We start from the raw sequence: 10494 nt of genomic DNA, 5'->3' as shown, positions 1-10494 counted from the left end.
CACTGCGCCTCCTCTGAGTCTGGGTATGATATTCTCTTTACTCCTAGTTGTAGAATTTCCACTCAGCCAGCCCTCCTGTGGTTCTGGATGGTGTCCATTCCGTGTTTCAGGCGTAATTTGAATTGGTTGTTCGAAGCAGCAATCTCCGGCATTAACCTATGCCGCCATCTTGGTTCTCAAGTTCAAGGAGTGAACTTCTGATACTTACTACAACATGGCTGAACTTAGAAAACATTATGCTAAGTGAAATAAAAATGATAAATATTGTATGATTCCTCTCATGTGAGCCAGAGTAGTCAAGTTCACAGAGACAGGGGGTAGAATAGTGATTACCGGGGACTAGGGAGAAGAGGCAAGGGGATTATTACTTCATGCGTAGAATTCTTATTTGGGTTGATGAAAAGTCTCTAAAAGTAGTGATGATGGTTACACACTATTGTGAATGTACTTAAGGCCACTGAATTGCACACTTAAAAATAATTAGCATGGTAAATTTTATGCCATGTATATTTTACCACAATAATTAAAAGAAGAAGAAGAAGAAGAAGAAGAAGAAGAAGAAGAAGAAGAAGAAGAACAGAGGCTGGAAACAGAGATACTTGGCTCCTACATATCCCTAAAGACTCTCACAATTACAGAAAAAAATGTGCAGAGTCTAAGACAACAGCTTATGGAGAAGCAGAGGTCTCTCCTGTGGAGGGGAGAACTGGGGAGGAATGGAATTGGGAATTTAGCTCGGACTTTTCTAAGCAAAGTGTTGAAGGAGCAGCTGGCCCCTCCTCACTGCTTATGCTAAAATGCAAGATGATAAAATGAATTGAAGACGATTGTTAAGCAAAAAGGAACTGAAACTGAAGAACATTCTCAGACTGTCCATATTACAAACAATAAGAAACTTTGTTTGCAGACAACACTAATGGTGTAGACTGGTTGATGAGGAGGTGAGTGTGGGTGTGAAGCACAGAGCTAATCAGCCACCCCTGCAGGAAACCACCAGTTTGAACTCAGGGGGAGGTGATGGGACCTAACAAAGGAAAGCAGGGAATGCCTGCTATCTTTCAAGAAAAGGGAAGAAGGATCCTGAAGGCATTTCAAGGATTACCAAGGACATGGCCTAGGCTCCAACAGAAGCCATAGGGGTAGGGCCACTTAGATACATAGGGAAACATCCCCATCAGGCAGAGAGCCACAACGTGGACAGCATCATCTAGGTTGTGAGTGACATTGCCATCCTAGTGAGTCTGGAAAGTAGAGCATCAAGCCTTAAGATTGCATGGACCTATCTTACAAGGTTTTGGACTTCTCTGAGACTTGTTCCTCCTTCCTTCTCTCTGAGTTTTTTTTTTTTTTTTTTTTTTGAAGGAAATCTCTATCCTATGCCTGTGCCATTATTGTATTTTGGAAACATATAACTTGTTTGGTTGTATAGGCTCACAGCTAGGATTGCCTAAGATTAGCTGAACTTGGAGATTCATCCCTATCTGATTTAGGTAATATTTAAGTGAAACTTTAGAGTTGGTGCTGGAACAGGATTTTGGGGTTATTGGAATGGAATGAATATATCTTGAATGTGAGAAGGACATGGGTTTAGGGGGACTGGGGCTGTACAAACATTTGAGCCACAGAATTCCACCAGAATGCTATGGATTGAATGTTTGTATCCTATAAAAAATTTTTATATCCTCTACTAAATTCATATGTTAATGCCCTAATGTGACAGTTAGGAGAGCTGGAACTTTGGGGAGGTGATTAGGTCAAGATGGAATAGCCCCCATGATGAGATTAGTGTTCTTAGAAGAAGAGGATGAGAGTTAGCCTTTTCTCTCCCTTTGCAATGTGAGGAGATGATGAGAAAATGGTCATCTATAAGCCAGGAAGAGGGCCTTCACCAAGATCCCAAGCCTCCTGGCTCCAGAACTGTGAGAAATAAATGTTTGTAGTTTATGGCACACAGTGTATGTCATTTTGTTGCTGTAGCTTGAGCAACTAGGACAAGAGTGAAGTGGTAATTGAGTGAGATGAGAACTGTCATTAGTACACTGGGCGTAATTAGTCTCTGTGTTCATTTTTCCTTTTGATATTATAATTTTAAATCCACATTAACAGAACATAAAAGCATGCAAGTTTCTGTGCACTTACTTTATGTTCACAGTTACTATCAATCTCTTCAATGTAAAAATAAATGTAGAATTTATTATCTTTGAATGTTTCTAAAACAGGATATGATTCATAATTAATCCATATATTTAATGGCATGTTTTTCTCAATGTGCCACCAAATTGATATCATCATAGAATTAAAGGTGCATAAAAATTTAATGAAACTATTTACCTATAACAAAATGCTGACATTACATTCTGGTGAAATATTCTACAATTATATTCCTCTCCTGAACTCTAATAAATTTGCCCTCTGGGTATAATTGGATGGCTGCTTATAAGTTATACGTCTAAAGAAAAAGATTCAAAATCAATTCATGTCCTTAAGAATAATATAAAACAATGTGAAATGGATGACTATTAGGGAGAATTATGACCCAAGATTTCTATGTGGAAGCATAAAAATAAATCATGCGTTGAGGTCAGGCCATTCTAGTGAGGAAAATAATCAGAATAGTAACACAAATAAAGTTTTCAAACCATGCATTGGATGCCTACTATGTGCTAGCCTGTGGACTCTCAATTTTACACAAATCCAGATATTTCAGGAGGAGGGTATAACGACACTGAAAAATCAGGAATGAAAACATTGTTTTCTTTGAAATCTTTTAAGCCAAGTTATCTGAGACTCACCTCGCCACCCTTAAATCGGTCCCATCCATCATGTGAGAGCTTACTCTGCTGTGGAAAACTCTGCCTCACCTGGGGGATTGCTCATCTTCCAACAGTGGTGCAGCTGTGCTTCATTATTGGGTGCACGGGCCGGGGTAAATAAGTGGGTCCCTGGTCCTCATTTCATAGTTAACTAGCCTCGTGCTGTTGCACATGTGACCACCCGCTTTCAGCACTAGAGATCGTCGCCCCGACACGCTCAGGAGGGGACTGTACGGAACCAGTGAGACCAATGGACCTAGGGCAGCACCCGGTAAGTGGTTTCCCTGCAGCGTATAAAGCTTCAGAAGACCACCTTCCATTATTAAGCTGCGTGCAATTGGTCATTTGTGAATTCTTTCCAGGCTTCCTATGTGACAGCTTAAGATTCTAGTCTCATGTTCCTTTAATATGTAATTTCCAGCCCTAGCCACTTTGCTCAGCGGATAGATCATCAGCCTGAAGACCAAAGGGTCCCGGGTTCAATTCTGGTCAAGGGCAGGTATCTTGGCTGCAGGCAGGAGGCAACCAATCCATCAATATTTCTCTCTGCCTTTTCCTCTCTCTCCCACTCTCTCTCTAATATATATATCTTCTTCCTCTGCTACCAAATACAGAAAGCTCTCAGAGGAAGGTGACGCAGAGCGGTGGCTAAGCAATGTGGTATTTACTGCCCCGCACTTGTGAATGCAATGGAAGTCTACCTTTGTTCAGAATATCTCTGTGCTTACTGCAAACAATTCTCTTTTGGACCATTTTGCTTTTTACTGTAATAAATGACACAGACATTGAATACATGGAGGGTTTGCTAGGCAACATAATCCTAGCAGGCTGAATCTCAGGGTGACGCTAATATTTCTGAAAGCCATAATTCTCGGATCTACCAGGATTTGCCTTCCTTTCCCTATCCAGGGAAGGATTACTGATGACAAATTGTAACTCCTTTTCCAAATATTTACTTTCTTTCAAGGTTTTCATATGAAACCTTTGAAACTCACAAATAAATGCAAGGAAAGCTAGCAGAGCAGCTGTGCCATTGAAATGTAATTACATACTTAATTTGCATGTGACTTGGTAGGTGGAATGATAGGTAAATAGATTCTTAAACCCTATTGGCCATTAGAGTTTCTTTATTTTAGTCTTTTATTTATTTTTATTTTTTTTAGGAAGGGCAAGTAAAGTACAGAGTCCCACTTTTAAAGCCTGTGGAGTTTAGGATATTGGTGGATGACTGTTTGCTAACCTTTCTGTTTTGGTTACTGTTCATCTTTCCTCGTTTATCATCGTATCACCAGCACCTGATCCCCTGTCTGAACACAGGAGTTGCCTGCCCAGCCCCCAACTCCTCCGCCCTAAAAAAACAAGAAGAAATTACACTAAGTTCAAACTGGTTAGAGGAGTTTACACAGCTGTGTGCTTGTTGAGCAACTCCTTACCAGTGGTTCTCAACCTTCTGGCCCTTTAAATACAGTTCCTCATGTTGTGACCCAACCATAAAATTATTTTCGTTGCTATTTTATAACTGTAATGTTGCTACTGTTATGAATCATAATGTAAATATCTGATATGCAGGATGGTCTTAGGCGACCCCCGTGAAAGAGTCACTCAACCGCCAGAGGGGTCGCGACCCACAGATTGAGAACCGCTGCTCCAGACTGAAATCATGCTACCCAGGTCTGCTCCAGAGAGATGAGGCCTCTTGCGTTCTGCTTGGTTCAAAGTCAGGGCAGGGAGTCTGTGATTGGCATGTCCCGAGAGTATTTAGTAAATAGCACTTAGTAAAGGAAACAATAACAATATCACTTATTAAAAGTAGTAAAATGCCCTGGCCTGTGTGGCTCAGTTCGTTGAGCATTGTCCCATGTACTGCCAGGTCGTCAGTTTGATTCCGGATCAGAGCACTTGCCCAGGTTTTGGGCTCGATCCCCAGTAGGGGGCATGCAGGAGTCAGTTGATTGATGCTACCCTCTCACTTTGATGTTACTGTCTCTCCCTCTCCCTTCCTCTTTCTCTAAAATCAATAATAAAAACATATCTATAAAAGTAAAAATAGTAAATAAAAAAAAAAAGGCAAAAACCCTTCCCCCCTTGTTCCCTCTTACTGGGAGAATTGCAGTATTAGAATGAACAAAATTAGTATGCAGAAGTGTGCAATGTTCAAAATCATTAACACAGGCACTGGACGTTTAAAATCTTCTTCGCCACGCTTTTCTCATATTTCTTAAGAATCGTGTTTCTTCACAAAGATTACATTAGTGTATTTTTCTTCAACATTTAACCGTAGGAAGGGGCGTGCACTACAAGCTTCAGAGCATCCGTGGTTTGATCATAAACATGTTTGAATCCTTATTGGTGTAACTAAAGGCATAAAATTAAAAAAGAAATGCAAATTTCAAAATTAAAATGAAGGGGAAAGTATCATCCCTGAATGTAATGATTTACCAGACCTCTGGTATTTGAATAAAGATTTTGTAAACCTGAATAATTACTAAAAGCATAACTTCTATGAACATAACTTTTCTCTCTTGAGTGGAAAAAAAAATTAACCAAAGAGAATGGAGGAGTTAAACTAATTGAATTTCAGGGGGGCATTTTCATTTCTCATGGCAAGTGTTTGTGTGTCTTGCTTTTCTATATAGCTACCAGAAGACAACATTGTGTTGAAGAAAGCACCATCCTTAGTGTCCTGTCATTGGGCTTTTAAAACATAAGTAGGTTGCACACAGTCTTATGAGAAGCATTGTTTTATTGCTGATGGACATAAACTGCTGCTAGCCACATTATAATTTTGTCCTTTGAAATATTAATTTATAGCTAAACCAGTGTGGCTCAGTGGTTGAGAGTCTACCTATGAACCAGGAAGGAGGTCATGGTTCAATCTCCAGTCAGGCAGGGCACATGCCCTGGTTGCAGGCTCAATCCCCAGTAGGGAGTGTGCAGGAGACAGCCAATCAATGATTCTCTCTCATCATTGATGTTTCTATCTCTCTCTCCCTCTCCCTTCTTCTCTGAAATCAATAAAAATATATATTAAAAAAATCATCAATTCAAAATAATGCATGTTTAATTTGCTGGGGACTAAACTGAATTTCTTAGTGATTCTCTGTAGACAATCTAGTGATATATTAGAAAAAAATAATGTAAGAAATGTTAAATATATTACCGCCTCTAATACATTTTCATGCCAGTCAGGGAGAGAGAAAAAGCCTTACTTTGAGTCAATGTCTTATTTGATTCAAGAGCTTATTTGGACTGTCTGGCTGCGGTTGCTGGCTATTGAAGATGTAGCGGGTTAAGTGAGTAAAAGCAGGATATGGTGAGTCAAGAGGCTTTTGCTTTGAAGATTTGCTTTCCCCCTGCTGACTCATTCTTCACCTCAGTGCAAACTGTCCCTTTTTATAAAAGGGCATTTGCAATAAGAATGCTTTGGAGTGATGTTGTCACTACTCAAAACTCATGGTGAAGATTAATACTTAACAAAATTATTAAATATGGCAAGCCTTTCTCCAACCCAGCTGTGTGCCAGGTGCTGCATGGTTTGTAAAGGTTTCCTCATTTGTCTGTCACAACAACGTGATGAACTGGGAATTGGTGCCCATTACTGCTGTTGGTACTACTAGGTCCATTTGACAGATGAGAACATTGAGGTTCAGAAAAGTTGAGTGTATTTCCTAAAGTCACAGGCCCGTAAAGTACAAGGTCAGGTTTCAGTTCTAGGGCTATTGGGCTGCAGAGCCTGTGTTCCTCCCACCCTCGCTGGGAGGCTGTTCTGTATTTGTTGTCATTCTGTACCAGGCCAATTAGGACAGGAGCAGTATGCTGTCAGGACGTATTAAGCATAGAAGTTTACAGCCCGCAGGCAGAGCAACAACTTGCAGGAGGAAGGAAATGCTAGAGAATGAGTCAGGAGGATCTAACTGTCCTAATGCCAGTCATCAAATTGTTGGTAAAGACGGACCTCCCGGCAATGTGTTCCTGACAAGTGGTTCTCTGTTCTTTTGAGTCGTCAAAATCCTATTAAATTTCTCACCAAGTTTCCCCTGAGCCTAGCATGGGATAGGCATGCATGCTTAAAACAGCAAAACAAAAGGGAATTTCAAAAACATTAAGATGGACGCCCCTGGAGGGGTAGCTCAGTTGGCTAGAGGGTCATACCAATATGGCAAGATTGTGGGTTCCATGCCCAGTCAGGGCATATGCAGGAATCAACCAATGCATGCATAAATAAGTGGAATGACAAATGAGTCTCTCTCCTCTCTCTCTCTCTTGTTTCCTCTCTCTAAAATATTTTTTAAAAATTAGCTAGAAGACATCTCAGAATGAATGAGCAGATCTCACCCTTAGAAATTATACCCTTTGCAAGTTGCCATAGTCTCTAAAATGTTCCTTTACCTTTACTAAAGATCAATTAGTTGATTATATATCTAATACCTCAGCCATTAGGAAAAAAATCATTTTAATTTTACTTTCTACAGCAGGGGTGGGCAAACTTTTTGACTCGAGGGCCACAGTGGGTTCTTAAACTGGACCGGAGGGCTGGAACAAAAGCATGGATGGAGTGTTTGTGTGAACTAATATAAATTCAAAGTAAACATCATTACATAAAAGGGTACGGTCTTTTTTTTTTTTTTTTTTTAGTTTTATTCATTCAAAAGGGGCCGGATCCGGCCCACGGGCCGTAGTTTGCCCACGGCTGATCTACAGTCACACATGGTTAGCTTCTTTAGAATTTTATATTGGCTTAGTGTGGAATGAGAAACTAAAATGTACATATAAGCTAGCTATTTTAAAATATAAATATCATGCTATGATCTTGAGGATTGTCAGAAATGGACCATATACCCATATAAATGATAACTGTGACTTTTATTGCCTTCAGCTGATCTATCCTTAGAGGTTTAACAAAATAAATACTTACTGCCATATGCCCGGAAGAAAATGAAATGAGGAAATACTTGCATTGCTGTATGCAAAATATATGGAATCTAGAAAAAAATAAAATATGAAGCCCCTGCTATCCTAAAATATGATGTTTGGTGGCCATTTTTGTTTGTTTTAGTTTGTTTGTTTATTTGTTTGTTTTAATCCAAAACTTAAGTTGGGCTACTGGGGGAAAAATGGGTTGAGAAAGATAGGAAGGAACATTGTATATTTTATTTAAGGGCATTAAGTAGAGCTAGTTTGAATATTATCCAAATCCTTTAATGATTGTATTTTTAAGTAAGATTAGGACTTTGAACCAATTTCACTTAGAAATGCCTGGTAAGCTGATGTGTACTCCTCAGAAGAATGTATCTTATCACACCATCTCTCCCCTATCCCACCTCTACTGGAGGCCCCCGACACACTTTCCCAGAGTAAGAGGACTTACGTTGAAGATCCTCTGACGTTGTTGTAGTTCTGTGGCCACAGCAGGAGCCTCCACTGGAAAGGATTAGTATGTGTCTCTAGGCTTATCTAGTGCAAGGATATAGGATAAGAAAAGTGTACACGTCTCTCATCAAATAATCAATGCCTTATAGCAGCGGTTCTCAACCTGTGGGTCGCGACCCCTTTGGCGCTCGAATGACCCTTTCTCAGGGGTCTCCTAAGACCATCCTGCATATCAGATATTTACATCACGATTCATAACAGTAGCAACATTACAGTTATGAAGTGGCAACGAAAATAATTTTATGGTTGGGTCACAACATGAGGAACTGAATTTAAAGGGCCAGAAGCTTGAGAACCACTGCTTATAGCAATTTGGTTGTAATCTCCAGGACAGGAGTGGGGAACATCGGGCCCTTGGGCAGTACTGCAAAATCATTTGGTCTGGCCCTGCCCAGGCATTAGGGATGAGTTAATTAAATGTTTGACCAAATATAGCAGGCTAAGTTTTAAGTTGATAATTTTGTATGGCCCGTGAATGATGTTATAAATATCCAAATGGCCCTTGGCAGAAAAAAAAGGTTTCCTGCCTCTCCTCTAGGATAATAAAAGTTTGGAGCAGAATTTTTTTTTTTTCAAAGAGTAAGAAAATAGCAGAGAGAAAGAGGGGATAAATCTGTTTTAAAGGGTATTGAGGAGACATATTTGAAAAAGTGGACATGTGGGCAGGAAAGCAAATGAAGGTGCACAGTTACCTGGAAATAAGAATGAGGCTATTGGTGTTGAAATCAAGGAAAGAAGGCATCTCTTGGTTATCTAGACAAGAGAGAGTCGATGTTTGAAGCCATCACTGGAAGCCGTACTCGTCTAGTAAAAGGGTGTGAAGTGCAAGTAGCCGTGGAGAAAAGTGACAGAGCTTGTGCTCAGCCAATGAAAATTACTATTCTTTCTGTTGATGCTTCTCATAACTGTCTGCTGGCATGGCTGCTGGCTGGTGTGGATCCATTTGTTGTTTGTAGAAATGAGTGAAAAGGGTGTTAAACTCTCAAATAAGGAAAAGGAACCGATAGTACTTGCTCCTAAGGATTAGTTGAAATGGTCCATGAGGATGGCCATGGACTAGTTACCTGTCACTCAGAGACAGGACAGGCTTTGCTTTCACGTGTGCAGAAATGCGTACGACATGCTTTTCTATCCCCATTTCACAGATGAGTAAACTGAGGCAGGCAAAAGCATGGAGCTATGAGTCTGGGAGGAAAGGTGGAAGAAGAAAAGTTCCTGGCAGCGTGCCAAGTAAATATTCAAGGAAAATGTACAAACCTTCTGTGGATCTAGGGCTGAGATCCACAGAACTTAGAACAGCAAAAGCTTCCTGAGAACTGAAGTCTGAGGCACAGGAAGGAGCAGTTTTCTTCCAAATCTGAGCACAATTGGGGTTTTAGGGAAAAACCCAGCTTTGTTTTAGAAGTCAAACCACGAGTGATGTGTATTCTGTCTTGCTCCATATTTATGTTTCTAGAAATTACACTAAAGGAAAACTTTTTTTTCCAGCTCTTAGAATTGTGTTTGTATTAAAATTACATTTTCCTATTTGGATGTGCTTACCTAGTACCACCTGGTGGCAGCTAAAAATATTTCAGGAAAGGAGAAGGCAACATTCCCAGTTTCTCAGATTCAAACTGCAGTCTCAGGAGGGAGAGGCTAAGCACTGGAAATATTATTGGGATGAGACCACGTGTGTGAGGTGGTTTGAGCTCAGCAAGGAGCTGGCACTGCAAGCTCTTGTCATGTTGCCAATGTCAAGAATGACCCCACTTTTATTAGCAATGCATTTTCAGGTGATTTTCTTTAGCCATAATTGATAGAAGTTTATTTCTTCATTCTCTTCCTCCCTGATCCAAAATATAGATGCATAAGACAGCTGGCTAGGGGTAGTAAACCATGACAGCAGAGAACAAACCTAAGTGGAACATACAAAGGTGTCAAACCTATCACCTTGGCCTTGTTAATATCAGGTTACAGCTAATTGTGCTAACAACACTTTCAGTCTCTCCCCCATCATTATGTAATAATGACTTTCTTTTTATCACTGGCTTAAATTGCTCTTTTAGATCTAGTCCCTTGAGATTTCTTATCTTCCTCTAGGCACTCCCCTATAAAATATTTATTCAACCAATATTAAGTATCCACAATTGCCAAATGCAATGCTAGATACTAGGGGTTTAACATTGAACTAGAGGCTTCAATTCATAATCTCATAGTTTTAATGAAAGAAACTACTTCTATTATTACTACTACTATTACTACTACTACC

At 40.0% G+C, this 10494-nt stretch overlaps 1 protein-coding gene across 1 annotated transcript in view; it reads left to right on the top strand.

The window, feature by feature from the left end:
* The window catches only part of KCNIP4 (potassium voltage-gated channel interacting protein 4), a 460104-nt gene that overhangs the window by 95263 nt on the left and 354347 nt on the right, over positions 1 to 10494 (top strand). The window lies entirely within an intron of this gene.

Source organism: Myotis davidii, unplaced genomic scaffold, assembly GCF_000327345.1.
Source record: "Myotis davidii unplaced genomic scaffold, ASM32734v1 scaffold204, whole genome shotgun sequence".
NCBI classification, from domain to species: domain Eukaryota; kingdom Metazoa; phylum Chordata; class Mammalia; order Chiroptera; family Vespertilionidae; genus Myotis; species Myotis davidii.
Note: the sequence above shows the minus strand (reverse complement) of the source record. Positions and strands in the feature narration are given on the sequence as shown.